Source organism: Heptranchias perlo, chromosome 20, assembly GCF_035084215.1.
Source record: "Heptranchias perlo isolate sHepPer1 chromosome 20, sHepPer1.hap1, whole genome shotgun sequence".
NCBI lineage: Eukaryota > Metazoa > Chordata > Chondrichthyes > Hexanchiformes > Hexanchidae > Heptranchias > Heptranchias perlo.
In genome coordinates, this window is record NC_090344.1 from 28,343,074 (window position 1) to 28,362,736 (window position 19,663).

Here is a 19,663-nt window from a genome sequence, read left to right on the forward strand (position 1 = left end):
CAGACTTATGCGAAAACTAGAAGCACGTGGAATTAAAGGACCTGTGGTAACGTGGGCACCTAATTGGCTCAGGAATGGGAGGCAGAGAGTAGTGGTGAACGGATACCCTTATACATTAGGGTCTCTATACTTGAATTATGTTTTCATTTATTGGAGCATAGGAACAGGAATCGGCCATTCAGTCCCTCGAGCCTCCAGGTTAACACATCCTTCCTGAGGTGGAGTGCCCAGAACTGAATGATGTCCTCCAGATGAGGTCTCACCAGAGCTATGTGCAGCTGCAACATAGCTTCCACCCCTTTGTATTCCAGCCTTCTTGAAATGAACGGGGAGAGTAAGAGCTCAAGAATGAAAGCGAGAGAGAGCAAGACGAATAGAGAGAGACAGACAGACAGCTCACTAGGCATTGGAGAAACCGTCGCTGTGTGGATTTCTCAGGAGCTGCTGTGAATCCCCACTGAGCTTTCGAACCACTTGCTCCACCGCAGCAAAAATTCATAAGCAGCAAATGGGTAATGTGAAATCACATAATCGACAGCCGATTTGTGGCGCAATGGGTCGCACGTTGGACTTCAAATCACCAGCTCCAAAGTTGTGGATTCCAATTTGACTACCGTTGAAGTTGAGGGCTCAATTTTGGTGGTGGGAATTAGAACTTTGCAGCAAAACCACAACAGGATCACGAATGTTCATCAAAGAAGGGAAACAACCCTCTTGTAGCTCCTGAAAATCGCAAGAATTCAAGTATCGTGACTGAGCGGTCTAACCCGCTGGTTTAAAGCTCCAGTTAAATCCCATATTTTGTAGATGGATCAAAATCACGGTTTGTGGCTCCAATTCCGCAGCCTCCTTCCTGTAAACTAATAAAACTAAACATCTCATCTGTTTTTGCAACAGCGTAGGCCGGAGGAACCACATGGCTGAACAAATAACTAGATGCATTTTGTAACACACCAATTGCACATTCTACTCCGTTCGAAATGTTCACAAAGAAAAGGATTGGTTGATCTCGATGAGAGTCAACTAACAACCTCGCCATTTCCCGACCCTGGACTGTCATATAAGGACCGCCCACTGACTGATCGCGCCGCAAGAGCCCGGTCACTTTGATCACCCGTCCCTCTGTGCTGGAAGGAATATTAAGGTGAGCGGCCCTCACCTGTGGGAACGTGTCCTGTCCCCGTGATGAAAATAATATCTGCACTTTCACTTTCAGCTTCTTTCACATCCTCTGCTCCATCGCACTACATTCGGGTTTTCTGTGAACAGGTCAAAATAAACATTGGCAGAAATTCTAAGAGAATTGGGATTCAAACCCACGCCTCCATAGAAATTAAATGTAACACCTTAGACCGCGTGGCCGCGCTACCATAATGTCACAGTAATGTTTAAAGAGCTGTTTAATGCACAAATATATGAATTGAAGCTAATTGACCGCATTTACCCCGTGCTGGGGCTGTTCTCCTTCGAGCAGAGAAGGTTAAGAGGAGATTTGATAGAAGTGTTCAAAATCATGAAGGGTTTAGATAAAGTAAATAAAGAGAAACTGTTCCCATTGACAGAAGGATCGAGAACCAGAGGACACAGATTTAAGGTGATTGGCAAAAGAACCAAAGGTGACATGAGGAAACACTTTTTTTACCCAGTGAGTATTTATAATCTGGAATGCGCTGCCTGAAAGGGTGGTGGAAGCAGATTCAATCGTGACTTTCAAAAAGGAATTGGATAAATACTTGAAGGGAAATAAATGCAGGGCTACCGGGAAGTGGCGGGGGAATGGGACTAACTGGATCGGTCTTACAATGAGCCAGCGCGGGCTCGATGGACCGAATAGCCTCCTATGCTGTAACCATTTTATGATTGTATGATTCTATTGATAATCCTTATTTTCTTTGCATGTATTTCTCAATCTCTCCCTGTCTCTGTCTCTTGTGTTGTCCCCCGATGGACTTCTCAGGCTTCCTTGAACGGCGTTGGCTGATCGATCCTGCAACACCAGCAGAGAAGGTTAAAGAAAGATTGAGACAGGAGGAAAAGTAAAGGGGCAACCCAGCTGCTGCAGCCAATGTCTACACATTAATGTCTCTTCGCTCTCAATTAAGTCACTCTCTTTTCATTCCTCTTATTTCGTTCTTTTTCTTTCTGCCTCCAGCACCTTTATCTGTATCCTGTTTTTATTCCCTCATGTGTCTCTGCTGGATGATCCAAAATTCAGACCCGCCGCTTCTTCCAGCTTTTTCTTCCTTCCACAATAATGGTCCATTTCATTGAGACTTTACTGCGGCCTTGCTACTCTGACATTCAACTTCACATTCTTGCGCCTTTCTGTTTGCTCCATATCGACCGCTGTTCCTCGGGGGCACATGGCCCGTTCATTTGTGCCTTGAAACATTTCCACCTGCGTGACTGTTCCAGAGACAAGCACAAAGAAAGCAGGTCTGGCATTCCGAAGGACAGCGGCATATTTTCCGTGGAATTTCCATGGGGTATCTTGTGACACGGGGGATGTTAACTGAAGAACTGGGATTTGTTTTCATGGTCGTTGGAGCTTTTCCCCGAGCAGTTGATGTGCGGGAGAGACGGGCGGCACGACATTGCTACGAATGACGGCTGAAAGGTGCACTTTTGACAATCTGGGCGGTGCAGTAAAGTCGGAAATGTTCCGCTTGATCTTAATAGGTCTGTGGAAATATCTGATTCAAAAGGAATGAGGAGAAATGAAAAGAGCGGCAATGGTGAAAAGGTGTCGATTACAGGAGATTGGCCGTGAGCGAAAGGTCCTTTGAAAGCTCGGCGAAGAGGGGAATTTTGTTCGGAAACGGCAGACTTTAAGCGCGTGAGGAAAGTGAAGTGCGAGCTGCGTTCTTGGGTCAAATTGGGTGTTTTCAGGAAAACAGCCATTGTGAAATCACAAAAATGAAAACAGAAAATGCTGGAAACGCTGAGCAGGTCAGGCAGCACCTGTGGAGAAAGAACCAGAGGGAACGTTCCAGCTGCATGACATTTGTAATCAGAACTAAATTATTTGGGTTCGAATCTTACTGCTGCCAGAATTTGTAGAGTTTTTCATTTTGGCCGCCACACCAAAAACCCTTCTTTAATAAGAAGTGTTTTTCCGCATTGCTGGTTTACACCTGTTTGTAAAATTCAGCAAAGTCTGGATTGCCACCCAACTGTTTCTTAGACGGAGGTGTTGGGAGTGTAAGGTGTGATCTCGGCGAAGTATCAATCAAAGTGCACAATGGCGCCCTGGTGAAACAAGTACCTCTTATAGTCAGTGTAATATAAAAGATATGTAACATAATTATGAATTTCTTCTTTACATCACACTAGGATTTATTATCAGGGAATGGACATGAGCAGGTCGATTTACGTCACGCTCCGGTCGCTTTGCATCGCCCCCGACACATAGAATTGAAACAGAGAGAGGTCACAGCACGAAAAGAGGCCATTCGGCACATCGAGTCCGTGCCGACAATCTGCCAGTGCAATCCAGATAGACCCACTCCCCCACCCTATCCGTGTAGCCCTGTATTTTCTTTCGTTTCAAATACTTATCCAGTTCCTTATTGAAGACCATGATTGAATCTGCCTCCACCACCCCCTCGGGCGGTGTATTCCAGACCCTAAACACTCGCTGTGTAGAAAAGTTTTTCCTCATGTCACCTTTGTTTCTTTTGCCAAACACCTTAAATCTATGTTCTTTGGTTTTTGATAGGAACAGTTTCTCTCTATCTGCTCTGTCTCGATCCTTCATGATTTTGAATACCTCTATTAAATCTCCTCGTAACCGTCTCTGTTCCAAGCAGAACAACCCCAGCTTCTCCAATCTATCCATGAAACTTATGCCCCTCATCCCTGGAATCTTTACAGGAAATCTCTTCTGTGGGGATTCGGTATTAACATCGCCGAATCCCCCACTATCAACATACTCGTGGTCACCATTAACCAGAAACATAACTGCACCAGCCACAGAGGCTGGATATTCTGCGCCAAGTGACTCACCTTTGAATTCCCTAAAGCCGTTCAACCATCTACAAGGCGCAAGTTGAGTGAGTTCGAATACTCATGTGATGGTCATCGTCCTGAAACGTTAATTCTGTTTCCATGTCTAAAGGTTCTGCCTGACCTGCTGAGGATACGCACATTTACAGTTTCTGTTTCAGGTTGGCAACAGAGTCAGTATTTTCATTTTGAATAAAGGGGCTTTCACGCATTTCTCCATGCCACGAGGTGGTTGAGAGGTTAAGGCGATGACCTTCTAATCTGTTGTGCTCTGCAAGCTTGGGTTTAAATCCCATTTTCGTCGTTATTGTGTTTAAGTTTTGTTCCTCTCATTCGTGAAAGAATGTCTGGTTAAAGTCCCATCCTTCTCGAAACGGCAGACGGAGGGTTGTGCATTGTTTGCTGAAATCAGCTACAGTTCCTTCCAGGAAGGTGTTGAGATTGTATGGTCGCGAAGTATCAGATTGAAGATTGGTGTCATTGTAAAAAGAGTAAATCTTATGGTCATCGTAAGAGAAACGTATGTATCATAATTATGATTTATGTCCGGATCATTGCGTGTCTGTGTCTGTTAAAAATGGATGTGCCGTAAGTCCCGGATCATTCTCTGTGCGTTTTACCCGATCTTCATGATACCTTTTTCCTTCTGAACTGAAATGACGATCCTCTCTCGAGAATAAGGTTCACCACCTGCTTCGGGCAACTGGTAGGAAAAATAACAAAAACTGATGAGACCAAGTTCATTCTGCTCGGATTAAATTCCAATCTCCGCACTCTATCCCCCATTCAGACCCACCCCCGCCTGGACATTATAATCTGCGATATTCATAAGGGAATGGAGAAGCAGAATATCACGGTTATAATTTTCTTCGTTGCTCAACACTGAATAGCTTCAATTGCAATGATTCAGAAGGTAATCATAGAATCATAGAATCTTACAGCACAGAAGGAGCCCATTCGGCCGTCGTGCCAGTGTCGGCTTTTTCGAAGACCTGTCCAAATTAGACCCACACCCCAGATTTTTCCCAATAATCCTGCAAATTCGTCCTCTTCAATTATGTCCAATTGCCTTTTGAATGATCCTATGGAATCGGCTTCCACCACCCTTTCAGGAAGTGCGTTCCTGATCTTAACAACCCTCTGTGTGAAAATAATTCTTCTCAATTCCCCTCTAGTTCTTTTGCCAATTATTTTAAACCTGTGACCTCTGTTTACCGACCCACTTGCCAGAGGAAACAGTTTCTCCCTACTTGCTCTTTCAAAACCCCTCATTATTTTGAATATCTCTGTTAGGTCTCCCGTTAATCATCTCTGCTGTAAGGAGAATAATCCCAGCTTCTCCAATCTCTCCATATGACTGAAGTCCCCCATCCCTGGTAACATCCAGATCAACCTGCTCTGAATCCTCTTCAATGCCTTTTTATCCAAAGGTGCGTTGCCCAGAACTGAATACAGTACTTCAGGTGTGGTCCAAGCAGGGCTTTGTATAGCTCTATCATAATCCCTATCCCCTTGTATTCTCGTCCTCCAGATATAAAGACCAACATTCCATTAACATTTTTGATTATTTTTTGTCCCTGTCAATGACATTTTAATGATGTATGTAGATGGACACATCAGTCTTTTTGGACCTCCACTGTTTCGAGCTTTTCACCATTTACAAAGTATTCTGATCGATCCGTTTTGGTCCAAAGTGGATGACCTCACACTTGACTAAATTGATATCGATTTGCCACAATTTTACCCATTCATTTATTATATTAATACCTCTCTGTAATTTTATGTTTCCATCTGCACTGCTGAAAATGCTGCCCATCTTGGTGTCATCGGCAAACTTGGATATGTGGCTTTCTATCCCGTCATCTAATATCCGCCTGAATTGGAAAAAAATCCAAATTTAGCTTCAAACTCCTCATCATCTTGAGACATTTTATTTCCTTCACGTGTGTTGCGCCGACGAAACTTCGGCATTCAGTCCACTGGAGCTCAAACATCCTCTGGACACAATTCAGTTCCACCAACAGCAACACTGAAAACATGTCAGAAGCTAATTGGTGACTTTTCACTAAAAGGAGGGCTCGTCCGGGATTTGAACCCGGGACCTCTCGCATATCACTCAATGAAACGCCCTAAGCGAGAATCATACCCCTAGACCAACGAGCCGCTGTTACTTCAGCTTTGCAGCCAGTGTAAAAGTTCGTTGCCTCCCACAGCCGATCGGCCATCCTTTCAGACCACGTCTGTGCATCCAATCTCGTTTTCTGCTCCGGTGTCCAGCAACATCAAGTTGCACACCAAATATTTCCAATCACCAATATTAGTCTCCCTTTACCAAATTGGTTTCGAGTGTACGACTTGAGTTGTCAAGTGAGACGTTTCAGAATTATTTGCTCTTAAACTACATTGCTTGGGAGGATACTGAGAGGTGTGTCGATTTGCGGCACGCTCTGTTCCCTTTGCATCGCCTCATACACATTGAGTTGAATCATAGAAAGGTTGCAGCACGGAAAGAGGCCATTCGGCCCATCGAGTCCGTGCTAGCGCTCTGCAAGAGCAATCCAGCTAGAAACACTCCCCCGCCTTTCCCCGAAGCCCTGCATTTTTTTTCCTTTCAAGTACTTATCCAGTTCCCCTTTGATGGCCATGATTGAATCTGCCTCCATCACACCCTCGGGCAGTGCATTCCAGATCCGAGCCTCTTGCTGTGTGAAGAAGTTTTTCCTCATGTCACCTTTGGTTATTTTGCCAATCACCTGAAACCGATGTCCTCTGGTTCTTGACCCTTCCGCCAATGGGAACAGTTTCTCTCCATCTTCCATGCCCAGATCCTTCATGATTTTGAATACCTCTATCAAATCTCTACAAAACCGTTTCTGTTCCGAGGAGAACAACCTCAGATTCTCCAGTCTATCCACGTAACTAAAGTCCCTCATCCCTGAAATTATGCTGGTAATTTTTTTCTGCACCCCCTCCAAGGCCTTCACATCTTTCCTGAAGTGCGGTGTCCCGAACCGGACACAATACTTCAGTTGTGTTCGAACCAGTGTGTTATAATGTTTCATCCTGACTTCTATACTTTTGCACTCTATGCATCTATTTGTAAAGCCCAGGACCCCGACTGCTTTTTAACCGCTTTCTCAACCTGCCCTGCCACATTCAACTATTTGTACACATGAACCTCTCTTTGTTCCTGTACCGCTTTCACATTTGTGCCCTGGAGTTTATATTGCCTCTCCTCGTTCTTCCAAACGAAATGTATCTCTTCGCATTTTTCTGCGTTAAATTTCATCTGCCACGTCTCCGCCCATGCCACCAGCCTGTCTATGTCCTTTGAAGTCTATCACTGTCCTTAACACTGTTTACTACCCTTCCCGGGTTTGTTTCATCTGCACATTTTGAAATTGTGCTCTGTGCACTCTGGTCCAACTCATTAATATATATCAAGAAAAGCAGTGGTCCGAGCACTGATCCCTGGGGAACACCACTGTACAACTCTCCAGTTCGCAAAACAACCGTTCACCAGTAATCTCTGTATCGTGCTCTTAGTCAATTATGCATTCATGTTGTTACTGCCCCCTTTATTCCATGTGCCGCAATCTTGATGATAAGCCTACAATGCGGCACTTTATCAAACACCTTTTGAAAGTCCATATACACCACATCAACTGAATTGCCCTCATCCATCCGCTCTGTTACCTCATCAAAAAACTCTTTCAGGTTAGTGAACCACGATTTGCCTTGATCAAATCCGTGCTGGCTTTCCCTAATCAGTCCACCCTCGTCCAAGTGACTGTTAATTATGTCCCGGATTATCGTTTCTAAAAGTTTCCCCACCACTGAGCTGAAACTGTCTGGCCGATAATTGCTGGGTTTATCCGTACAGTTTTTTGAACAAGGGTGTAACCTCTGCAATTCTCCAGTCCTCTGGCACCACCCACATATCTAAGTATGTTGGTAGATTATGGCCAGCACCTCCGCAATTTCCACCCTTACTTCCCTCAGCAAACCAGCATTCATCCCATCCGGATCTGGTGGTTTATCTACTTTAAGTCCAGCCAGCCGTTCAAGTGCCTCTTCTTTTTCAATTTTTAGACCATCCAGTATCTCAACTATAACTTCCTTTGCTGAGACTCTGGCAGCATCTTCTTCCTTGGTAAAGATAGATGCAAAGTACTCATTTGGTACCTAGGCCATCCCCTCTGCCTCCATGAGTAGATCTCCTTAATCGGCCTCACCACTCCCCTTACTACCCGTTTACTGTTCACATGCCTGTCGAAGACATTTGGATTCACTTTTATGTTGGCCGTCAGTCTATAGTAATATTTCTCTTTGCCTCTCATTTCCTTTTTCACTTCCCCTCTGAACTCCCTAAATTCGCCCTGGTGAATGAGCGCATAAAAAAAGTTATCATTTCTTTCAGCCGGAAACAGAAAGTTACTGGTTGATCAATGGCGATTTAAACAAGTATTCCTCTTTTTTAGGGTTTAATGAGTTTTGCGAAATTAATACAGTGAACTAATACAGTAAAGTTGAATTCCTGATCGGGAACCGCCTCAGACAGCGCATTACTGCCCATCCCTGGGAAACAAGATACCACCGAAACTTTGACAACACATCGCAGGTCCCCCTGAAAAGACACAGCTTGCCAGCTGTTTCGAAATTTGGAGCCTGGACAGGGAGTTAAACGCTGGACCTTCAGCTCACTGCCCACTTTAAAAGTCTGATACTCTACCGACTGAGCTACCCAGGCTCGATACTACATAAGCTCCCATCGTATATATTCATGAGAGGTGTCTGAATTATCCCTGCAGCCGTCGAACAAGGGGGAGGTCTGTTTGTTAAAATTCTCAGGAACGTGTTGAGGAGAATCCTTGTTCCTGTTGAACATGATGTAAGAAACATGGACAGTGAACTCGTGAGTTTACAATTCTTCTTGTTTGTGTCAAATGTCTTGTCATTCGTTAGCAGCAATTAAAATCACACTTTACCCAGCGGCTCAAAAGCTGAACTTGTCCCACACGGGAGCTGGAAAAGGCCTCACGAACTTTCAGCGTATTAACATCTGTAAGCTGAATAATTTCTTCCGTTACAGAGTGATACCAGGCAGCATATTTCCCTTCCAAATTTTCCCCACAAGAAACTTCCAACCGATGAATATCGGCTTGAAGAAAATCAGAATTGTTTGTTTGGTTCTTTAGATTTAATGATCTCGTACCTGCCCCTTTGCCATATGAGCTGCCGCTAAAAGCCCCCTCTCCCCCGATGAACAAGTAAACTGGCACTTGCTATTGAAAGACGGTAGGCCAGAGGAACACAAGTGCCCACATGGGAACACTATGAAGTAGATGCATTATGGAACATACCAGTTGTGCTTTGAACTCCGGTCAAAATGTTCGGAGTAACAGGATTGATTGTTTTAAAAGACGCTCGAACTCACAACCTGGTCATATCTGGAGCCCATACTGCTGTAAATAAGTAACGCATTCTTAACAATTGTGCAACACGAGAGCAGCGAACAACCGACACCACCAGCGCTCCTGTCAAACAGCTACATTTTCGGTCTCTCAATTATCACTTCGAGATCTTACTGAAACAGAAGCCTCCAATCAAGATGCGCTTCGTTAAATAAAAATTCCTAACTCAGGAAAGTTTTGATCGATCATGACTGAAGCATGTACAATTTCCTCACCTGTTCCTTTTAATCCCCTGGGGTGGTAACAATCAGGTCCTGGAGATTTGTCTATCTTTAGTCTAATTATTTTCTCCATTGCCATTATTTTACTTGTACGAAACCCCTTGATTTATTAACAGTTTTCCTCGTGTCTCTGGTCTGTTAGCCTCATCATTTTCTGTGACGACCGATGCAAAGTAAAAATTTAGCAACTCTACCATTTCCTGATTTTCACTTACAATTTCACCTCCACCTGTCTTTAAGGGGCCCACACTACTCTAAGCCTCCCTTCTCTCTCTTAATATACTTGTAAAAACCTTGAGAGTTGTCCTCATTTTCCCTCACACGTTTTTCTCCTTTTCCCTTTTTGCTCCTCTTCCGATTTTTTAGTTTCAGCACCACAATAAACAACACTCCGCTGTGAAGTTCGGCTCAATCGTTCTCCAATGTCAGAGCGAGAATTGTCTGAAGCCCTAATTTATTTAATGTAACAAATACAATCACACATAATCATCCGTGTATCACCGCACTGATGGATACACAAAGATAAACAAAGCGAGAAATGCAGGCAACATCGAAATACACAGGTAAACGGACAAGCGAAACAGACAAAGAGAAAACGGCCTGAACCCCCAAACGTGAAGTGTCGCTAATAGATATTAATGAGGAGGTGGACCCGTAAGATCATCACTTGGCGCTGTGGCTTAGCTGGTTAAAGCATCTGTCTAGTAAACAGGCGATCCTGGGTTCAACTCCCAGCAGTGCCTTGTGTAGCTTGTTATTTTACCTAATTTGTGCAATTAAGCGACAAAATAACACTGTGGTCTTGGTGTTTGTTCAGGAGGAAACAGATCCCAGAAAGACTGTTCAAAATCATTCTTTCATTGTCCAGACAGACCTCTCATGGAATGTGTTTGAAACACGTTAACTTGAAGACACGTTCTTGTTTCTGGGCTCGTTGGGGTCGTGGTGTAATTCACGATTTGAGGTTCAAACCCGGAAGTAGTCCTAATTTGGACCTGGACTTGTGATCTTGACCTGCGTTGGAAACTTTTGCAAAGAGGGAAAGGAAGTCCCCAAATCACTCCACCTGAATCGCCAGGCCCGGATGAAATATATCACAGGCTGTTAACAGAAGCAAGGAAGGAAATAGCGGAGGCTCTGACCATCATTTTCCAATCCTCCCTGGTTACAGGTGCGATGTCGGAGGATTGGAGGACTGCTGAAGTTGTACCGTTGTTTAAAAAGGGAGAAAGGGACAGATCGAATTATTGCAGGCCAGTCAGCCTCACCTCGGTATTGAGCATAATTCTGGGGGAAAGTATTAATCTTCATTTAGAAAGGCACGGATTAATGAAGGACAGTCAGCATGGATTTGTTCAGGGAAGGTCGTTAGAATTGAATTTTTTGAGGAGGTATCAAGGAAGGTGGATAAGGGTCGTGCGTTTCTTGTCGACACAGATTTTCGCGAGGCTTTTGACAAATTCCTACATGGCAGATTGGTCAAAAATGTAAAAGCCCATTGGATCCAAGGGAAATTGACAAGTTGATCCAAAATTGACCTAGTGGCAGGAAGCAAAGGGTAATGGTCGACGGGTGTTTTTGTGACTGCAAGGCTGTCTCGAGTGGGGTTCCACAGGGCTCCGTACTAGGTCGCTGCTTTTCGTAGTACAGATCATTGATTTGGATTTAAATGTACGGGGTATTATTAACAAGTTTGCAGAAGATACAAAAATTGGTCGTGTGGTTGATGGTGAGGAGGGAAGCTGTAGACTGCAGTAAGATATCAGTGGACTGGACAGGTGGATAGAATAGTGGCAAATGCAATTCAATCTGGGGAATGAGGTAATGTATTTAGGGAGGGCAAACAAGGCAAGGGAATACAAAATAAATATTGAAACTAATTTGCCATTTACACGCCAATTTTGCAAGTTTACTGATGTCTTCCTGTATTTTTCGCATTTTTCCTTTGTATTAACTACAGCTCCCAATTATGTGCTGTCTGTCAATTTCGAATTTGTATTTCCGATTCCTGTGACCAAATCATTAATGTAAATTGTCAACAACAGGGGTCCCATCACCGATAAATTGTGAACAACAGTGGTCCCAGCACCGATAAATTGTGAACAACAGTGGTCCCGGCACCGATAAATTGTGAACAACAGTGATCCCATCACCGATAAATTGTGAACAACAGTGGCCCCAGCACCGATAAATTTTGAACAACAGTGGTCCCAGCATCGATAAATTGAGAACAACAGTAGCCCCAGCACCGATAAATTGTGAACAACAGTGGTCCCAGCACCGATAAATTGTGAACAACAGTGGCCCCAGCACCGATAATTTGTGAACAACAGTTCCTCCAGCACCGATAAATTGTGAACAACAGTGGTCCCAGCACCGATAAATTTTGAACAACAGTGGTCCCAGCACCGATAAATTGTGAATAACAGTGATCCCATCACCGATAAATTGTGAACAACAGTGGCCCCAGCACCGATAAATTGTGAACAACAGTGGTCCCAGCACCGATAAATTGTGAACAAGTGGTCCCAGCACCAATGAATTGTGATCAACAGTGGTCACAGCACCGATAAATTGTGATCAACAGTGGTCCCAGCCCCGATAAATTGTGAACAACAGTGGTCCCAGCACCGATAAATTGTGAACAACAATGGTCCCAGCACCGATAAATTGTGAACAACAGTGGTCCCAGGACTTTTGACTTGAACTGCATTTGAAACTTTTGCATAAAAGGAAATTAAGTCCCCGAATCGCCCCACGTGGCTCTCAAACGCATTGGGAAGAAGTTCAATGCGAACAATCAGGAATTTAAAGGCAACTCAACGACCTGCACTTTCTTTGAATAAGTTTTGTTCGCCATTATATTTGAAGGTGAAATCGCTCTCGGCTTTCATCCAGCTGAAGCAGAGTGTGGCCGCTTTATATCTGCGAGCATGTCGGTGACGTGGTTATCTTTGACACTGATCGCTTCCAATTTGTAAAATTTCACCAAGCGTCAGCGAAAAGAAACCGAGAATCGAATTGTCCCTGTAAGTGATGAATTGAAGGGATTGGTTCTCCAAGCAGATCTGGAAAATGCACAGTGCGGTCGATCAGGAGTTCTGAATCCACCCTCCAGCCACTCGCCAATCATATTAGCTGAGCTTTACTCTGGTCCGTTGTCACCGCGCTGAAATCGAGTCTTTCTCCGGCATGTTTTTCTTCACAGTTGCTGCTTTGAGAGTGATGACCGGCTGTTTGGATTTTCACTCCTACAAGCTTCAACCATTCATTTTGGACTGACTGTGGACAGTTGTCATATTGGTCGCTGCAAACTCAAAGTTTAGCCCAATTAATTATTGGTTTAGCAGGTGACCTCTTCGTCTGTCTAGTTGGTGCTGTCGGTGAGCACGGAAGTTTGATGGTTCGAGCTCTTATTTGATTTTTCCTCAGGATTCATCCCCTCAAAGTTCCAGGGTTTCAATGTATGTTTTGGAAGCAAGAATATCACAATTCTCCTTGGCAGACAAGCCCCCGAAAGGCCCGAAGGGAGGCCGCACTCGCTGCAGGAGAGCTGGTTCGCTGTGACATGGAGATTTCTGTAGTGAGCGAGACCAGACTGTTCCTATGTTCAGAGAATAAATGGCGCACCCTTTATGTTGGAAAATCAAAACGGTGGGGATTTTTGGATCAGATGTTGCTCGTTGCGTTACTTTCATCTTGATCGTAGAACCGGTTTGGGCGTTCCTGTGATCAACAGCGACAATTGCCTATTCATTTTAAATTTAACAACAGCTGCACTGAGCTTTTAATCATACCCTCAAGATACAGTTTGTAAAATGATGAAATTTCACCATCTGCAAAGCATAAAAATCTGATTAAAGTTTTGACTGTCTCTCGGTAACCACGTCAACATCTCCTTCAGTATGAAATAGAAAGTTATCGTTTGATTAATGGTGAATAAAACAGTCATTCATCTACCAACAGGGTTTAATTAGTTTCATGTCATGAATTTAATAATTTCATAACTCTTGCTAAAGTTAATTCCTTGACTTGGAATCGAACTCATGAGGTTTTTCGGAACACTGAATTCTAACCATCACTCCATCGGGAAGCTCCCAAGGTCGCGCACCCCCCGTGATTCATTCAACTGTGTGTTTTTTCTCAGGCCTCTTATCTCTCCCTTCTTTTCAGCTTCTGTCTGTGGATATTCTTATGGTTCAATATGAATAATATAGAATATCTCACAGCCCCAGTATACGTGCTCCTTCTCTGTACAGTTCTGTACAAAATCAAACTGTACGGTTCACCCCCGACAGAAGCAGCAGGAGATGCCACTTTAAAATGGCAGTTGCTTCAAATGATTTATGATGGACCTGCGTGGCCTTGCAGTTTTCCCAGGAGCTGCATTCGGTGCGTGAATTTTGGAAATGGAAACATGTCCATCAGCAGCTTGTGGTAATATTTTACCTCACTTTCCATTTCATGTACATGCCTACTTGCAATTGGTGCTGTCATTGCCAGAACATCACCTTCTGTCGCGATAGTGGTTTGAACAGAAAATGCCATTTTGTGCGAGCAGCTTGTCTGGCAGGAAAATTACCTGAATTACGAAGGGGCAAGTAGGAAAGGCCGCGTTGGTCTGCCTGTTCGCAGCAAATAATTTTCAGCGTTTCCTTGTGGTCCAGTGTTTAGATTCGGTCATCACCATGGCAACGGATCGATTGGTGTCTGTCTCGACATCCGCATTTGAACACTCTACTATAAGTGCACTGTACTCAAATTGCTGATGTTTTCACTGTAAGGGCGAAGAGACATAAATGTGTGTATATTAGCTAAAAATTCATCAGCTGGGTTGCACCTTTGCTTCTCCCTCCGTCTCAGTCTTTCCATCTTTACCCTTCTCTGCTGGTGTTGCAGGTTCGATCATCCTTGGCCGTTCAAGAAAGCCTGAGAAGTCCATCAGGGGAAAACTCAGAGAGTCAAGATACAGAGACAGGGAGAGATTCAAGTATAGAAACAAATCGGATAAATATCAAGCTTTGCGAACGAGCAGAATTTAAGATGGAGCTTGGGAGAGATTCTTTCACGTGCCGTGCAACTTTGCAAGTGACCATTGGGCTCCAGAATGAGAAGAGTTTGCCGCGCCGGAACATCTGTCTGAGGGAGAGAACACGGTCAGTTAACTCCAGTTCATATTTATTTGAGCATTGAACAAATCTTTGAGAAATAGCGCTACGAGCAGGACTCGAACCTGCGTAGGAAAACCCCATTGGATTTCGAGTCTAACGCCTTAACCACTCGGCCATCGCAGCTGTGAAACAACTTGACAGCTACTGCTACCAAAAGGGTACGACCAGTGCAGAATTCGGTGCAACCCATCGCCGATCGGCCATCCGACAATCCATCCGATCACTTTTTCGATTCCGATGTACAGCAATGTGAAGTTGTACACTAACTATTTCATATCAACAATATTAGCCTCTCCTTACCACATTCGTTTTCAATGTGCGACTTGTAATGCCAAGTGAGACTTTGCAGAATTAATTGCTCTAAAGTTACATTGTTCTCTCCCTCGGCATCCGCAGATTATCCACTCGACCACAAGTCTAACAGTGACTACACTTCAAAAATACTTCATTGGTTGTAAAGCACTTTGGGACGTCTTGAGGTCGTGAAAAGCGCTTTATAAATACAAGACTTTCTTTCTTTTTATAGTGGAATAAAATTACTGATGTTTACACTGTGAGGACGAAGAGACATTAATGTGTAGACATTAGCTGCGAATTCATCATCTGGGTTAGATTTTTACTTTTCCTACCGTCTCAGTCATTCTATCTTCACCCTTCTCTGCTGGTGTCGCAGGTTCGATCAGCTATGGCCGTTCAAGGCTGCCTGAGAAGTCCATCAGGGGGAAAGACAGAGAGACAAAGACAGAGAGAGATAGAGAGATAAAAGTATAGAAAAAAGCTGACATCAAGTTAGCAGAATTTAAGATGGAGATTGGGAATCATAGAAACGTCACTGCACAGATGGAGGCCATTCGGCCCATCGAGCCTGTGCCGGCTCTCTTTAAGTGCAATCCAGATCGTCCCATTCCCCCGTTCTTTCCACGTATACCTGCAAATATTTTCCCTTCAAATACTTATCCAATTCCTTTTAGAAACCACGATTAATTCTGCTTCCACCACCCTTTCAGCCGATGCATTCCAGATTATATCTACTCGCTAGTTTAAAAAAATTTTCCTCATATCGCCTTTGGTTCTTTTGTCAACCACCGTAAATCTGCGTCCTCTGGTTCTCGACTCTTCCGCCAACGGGAGCAGTTTCTCTTTATTTACTTTATCTAAACCCGTCATGATTTTGAACACTTCTATCAAATCTCCACTCAACCTTCTCTGCTCTAAGGGAACAACTTCAGCTTCTCCAGTCGAACCACGTAACTGAAGACCTCATCCCTGGAACCATTCCTGTTAATGTTTCTGCACCCTGTCTGAGGCCTTCACATCCTTTATAAAGTGCGGTGCCCAGTTTTGGACAGTTGTGGAATATTGTGAAGTTCCCTTCACGTATCTTGATATTTTGCAAGAGACCACTGGGCTCCCAATTAAAAGGATCTGCCGCGGTGGAGTATCTCTCTGAGGGAAGGAATTGCAGCCCGTTATCTCCAGTTCATATTTATTTGAGCATTGAACAAAACTTTACACAATAGCGCCGATAGCACGATTCCAACTTCTGCCGGAATACCCCATTGGGTTTCAGATCTAACGTCTGAACCACTCGACTACTGCCGCTGCGAGCGCCTTTGATGCACGGCTGTAAATCAGAATGCACAGGGTACTCACAGGAGATTTGTGAGACTATATGTTCTTTCAGACAGGTTTCCAACTGGACACATGCAGCCGCTACCGTCCGGACGTTGCTGTTTCACTGGTAAAATTCTCACCTGCCACCCGAGGAGACGGGGATTGATTCCCGGCCGATTCAAGAGCATTTTCATTCTGCACCGATGAGATCGCCTGAAATAGGATGCATTCACATTCAGCTTCAATCTGCACACCACGTTGAGACATTTTCCTTTCTCTGTGTGGTTTTGCGTCCACAAACCCTCTGCGTTCTGGCCTCTGAACGTCAAACATGCTCTAGAATTAAGTCAATCCTGTATTCTGCAACGCTGGAAAGATGTGGGAAACAAATGAATGAATTTCCACTGAAAATAGTGACACAGGAGTGCTCGTCCGGGAATTTGAACTCCTGACCTCTCACATATCAATAAGTGAAACGCCCAAAGTGAAAACCATAATCCGAGACCAACGAGCCGTCAGCAACACAGCCGTGCAACCAGTCGAAAGTTTCCCTGCTACACACAACCGATCGCCTATCCTTTTAGACCGCTCTGTCCATCCAATCATCGAATCATAGAATGGTTAAAGCACAGAAGGAAGTCAATTCGGCCCATCCAGACCCTGCCATCTCTTTGTAAGAGCAATCCAGTTAGTCTCATTCCCCCGCTGTTACCCCGTGGCCCTGCAATTTTTCCCTTCAAATATTTATCCAATTCCTTTTTGAAAGCCACGATTGAATCTGCTTCCACCGTTTGAGACAGCACATCTGGATCATAACAACTCTCTGCGTAAAAAAAGTTTTACTCATTTCGCGTTTGGTTTCTTTGCCAATCACCTTAAATCTATGTCGTCTGGTTCTCGACCTTTCTGCCAATGGGAACAGCTTCTCTTTATTTCCTTTTTCTAAACCCTTCATGATTTTGAACACTTCAATCAAATCTCCTTTCAACCGACTCTGCTATAAGAACAATCCCAACTTCTCCAGTCTGTCCACATAACTGAAGTCCCTCATCCCTGGAGCCATTCTAGTAAATCTTTTCTGCATGCTCTCTAAGGCCTTCACATCCTTCCTAAAATGCGGTGCCCAGAATTGGACACAATGCTCTGGTTGTGGCCGAACCAGTGTTTATAAAGGTTCAACATAACTTTCTTGTGTTTGTACTCTATGTCTCTATTTATAAAGCCCAGGACCACGTTCTCAGCCTGTCCTGCCACCTTCAAAGATGTGTGCACATATGCCCCCAGGACTCTCTATTCCCGCACCTCATTTGTATCATGTAGTTTATATTGCCTCTCCTCATTCTTCCTGCCAAAATATATCAGTTCGCACTTCTCTGCATTAAATTTTATCTGCCATGTGTCCGCCCATTCCACCAGCCCGTCTGTGTACTCTTGAAGACTATTATTATCCTCTTCACTGTTTACTACAATTCCTAGTTTTGTGTTATCTATGAATTTTAAAATTGTTCCTGTACGGACAAGTCCAATTCATTAATATATATCAAAAAGCAGTGGTCCTCGTCCAGACCCATGGAAAACAACACTGTCTACCTTCCTCCAGTCCGAAAAAAATCCGTTCACCACGACTGTCTGTTTCCTGTCATTTATCCAGTTTAGTATCCATGCTTTTATTCCATGGGCTTCAATTTTGCTGACAAGCCTATTATGTGGCACTTTACTTCATCGAAAAACTCAATCAAGTTAGTTAAACAAGATTAGCCTTTAACAAATTCGTGTTGGCTTTACTTTATTAATCTACACTTGCCGAACTGGCTGTTATTTTTATCCCGTATTTATCGTTTCCGAATGCTTCTCTACCACCGAGCTTTAACTGACTGGCCTGTAATTGCTGGGTTTATCGTTGCACACGTTTTTAAAAAGGGAGTAACATTTGAGGTTTTCCAGTCGTCTGGCACACCCCCATATCTCCGGACCGTGTGACTTACCCACTTTCAGTACAGCCAGCCTTTCTAGTACCTCTTCTTTATCAATTTTTATCCCATCCAGCATCTCCACGACCTCCTCTTTTACTGACTCTGGCAGCTTCTTCTTCCTTGGTGAAGACAGATACAAAGTACTCATTTAATACTTCAGCCTTGCCCTCTGCCTCCGTGCATGCATCTGCTTTTCTGGCCCCGAATCTTAATTTGGATTCCGATGTGGTGCAATGTCAAGTTGCACACTAACTATTTCAAGTCAACAATATTGGTCACGTTTCATCAAATTCATTTATGGTGCATTTTCTTACAATGAAAACACGCATTGAAATCGGGGATATTGTATCGTCCCTTGGGGGTCATCGGACCACCAAATTTTGGGTTAAGAGCCGAACGCGCTAAATGATTGTACCAGAGAAAAACATCACATCGCATGATTAACAACATTAATATTTCACCGAGCTAAAGCTTGTGGTTGCAGTAACCAATGAACGTTGTTAAATTAATTCATGAAACTAATGAAATTCTGTGAAAGATGAATAATTGTTGTAACCGATAACTTTATGCTGCAGAATCACGGAAATACTAACATGGATAATGAAACTTTAAATAAGTTTTTGTGCTTTGTATGTGATGCACTTTCACCGTTTTCCACTTTCCAGACTGCATTTTAAGGGTCTGGTTTCAAATGTTGATAGTTTACGACACCTGGAATTTGGTACAGCCGTTGTTAAAGTTAACAGGAAGGAACAAGAATTTTCCCTTCTCCAAGCACAAGTTGACGCTTGGGGGTTTATCCGAAGCAAGTTCCTCAATACTATGTTTTTATGCGGGAACTGAAATCGAGCTTTTTCACGTGAAAGGCGAACATGATAAGCACTGCACCACGGAAACCTCAGCACACGATTTTGGCAGGACCTCAGGGTCCTGCCCACTGGTTTAACAGCGGAGCAGTGTTTCACGGGTGGGCTTTTCACTGTTCAGAACATAATTATCACCAGAATTAAATTTGTCGCATTAAAGTGCTCCTTATCTGTTAATTTCGATTTATACCCTTGCCAGTTTTATGCAGAAACAAGTAACAATGTTTAAGGGATGTGGTGTGTTCAATGTTCCTGCAATAACCGTATTACGCAGTGTGAGAAGTGAAACACAGACCACCCAATGCGTGCCCCAAACCGACTGACGTAAACAATAAAAAT

The 19,663-nt window shown here is 43.8% G+C and overlaps 3 non-coding genes across 3 annotated transcripts; 1 reads left to right on the plus strand and 2 right to left on the minus strand.

The window, feature by feature from the left end:
* Positions 1-6,079: 6,079 nt before the first annotated feature.
* Positions 6,080-6,168, minus strand: trnap-agg (transfer RNA proline (anticodon AGG)). The gene is given in 2 exon segments: positions 6,080-6,115; positions 6,133-6,168. It is a non-coding gene; the product is annotated as a tRNA-Pro (tRNA).
* A 4,201-nt stretch (positions 6,169-10,369) lies between these two features.
* trnat-agu (transfer RNA threonine (anticodon AGU)) lies at positions 10,370-10,443 on the plus strand. The gene has a single exon. It is a non-coding gene; the product is annotated as a tRNA-Thr (tRNA).
* Positions 10,444-14,912: 4,469 nt separating this feature from the next.
* trnas-cga (transfer RNA serine (anticodon CGA)) lies at positions 14,913-14,994 on the minus strand. The gene has a single exon. It is a non-coding gene; the product is annotated as a tRNA-Ser (tRNA).
* Positions 14,995-19,663: the final 4,669 nt, after the last annotated feature.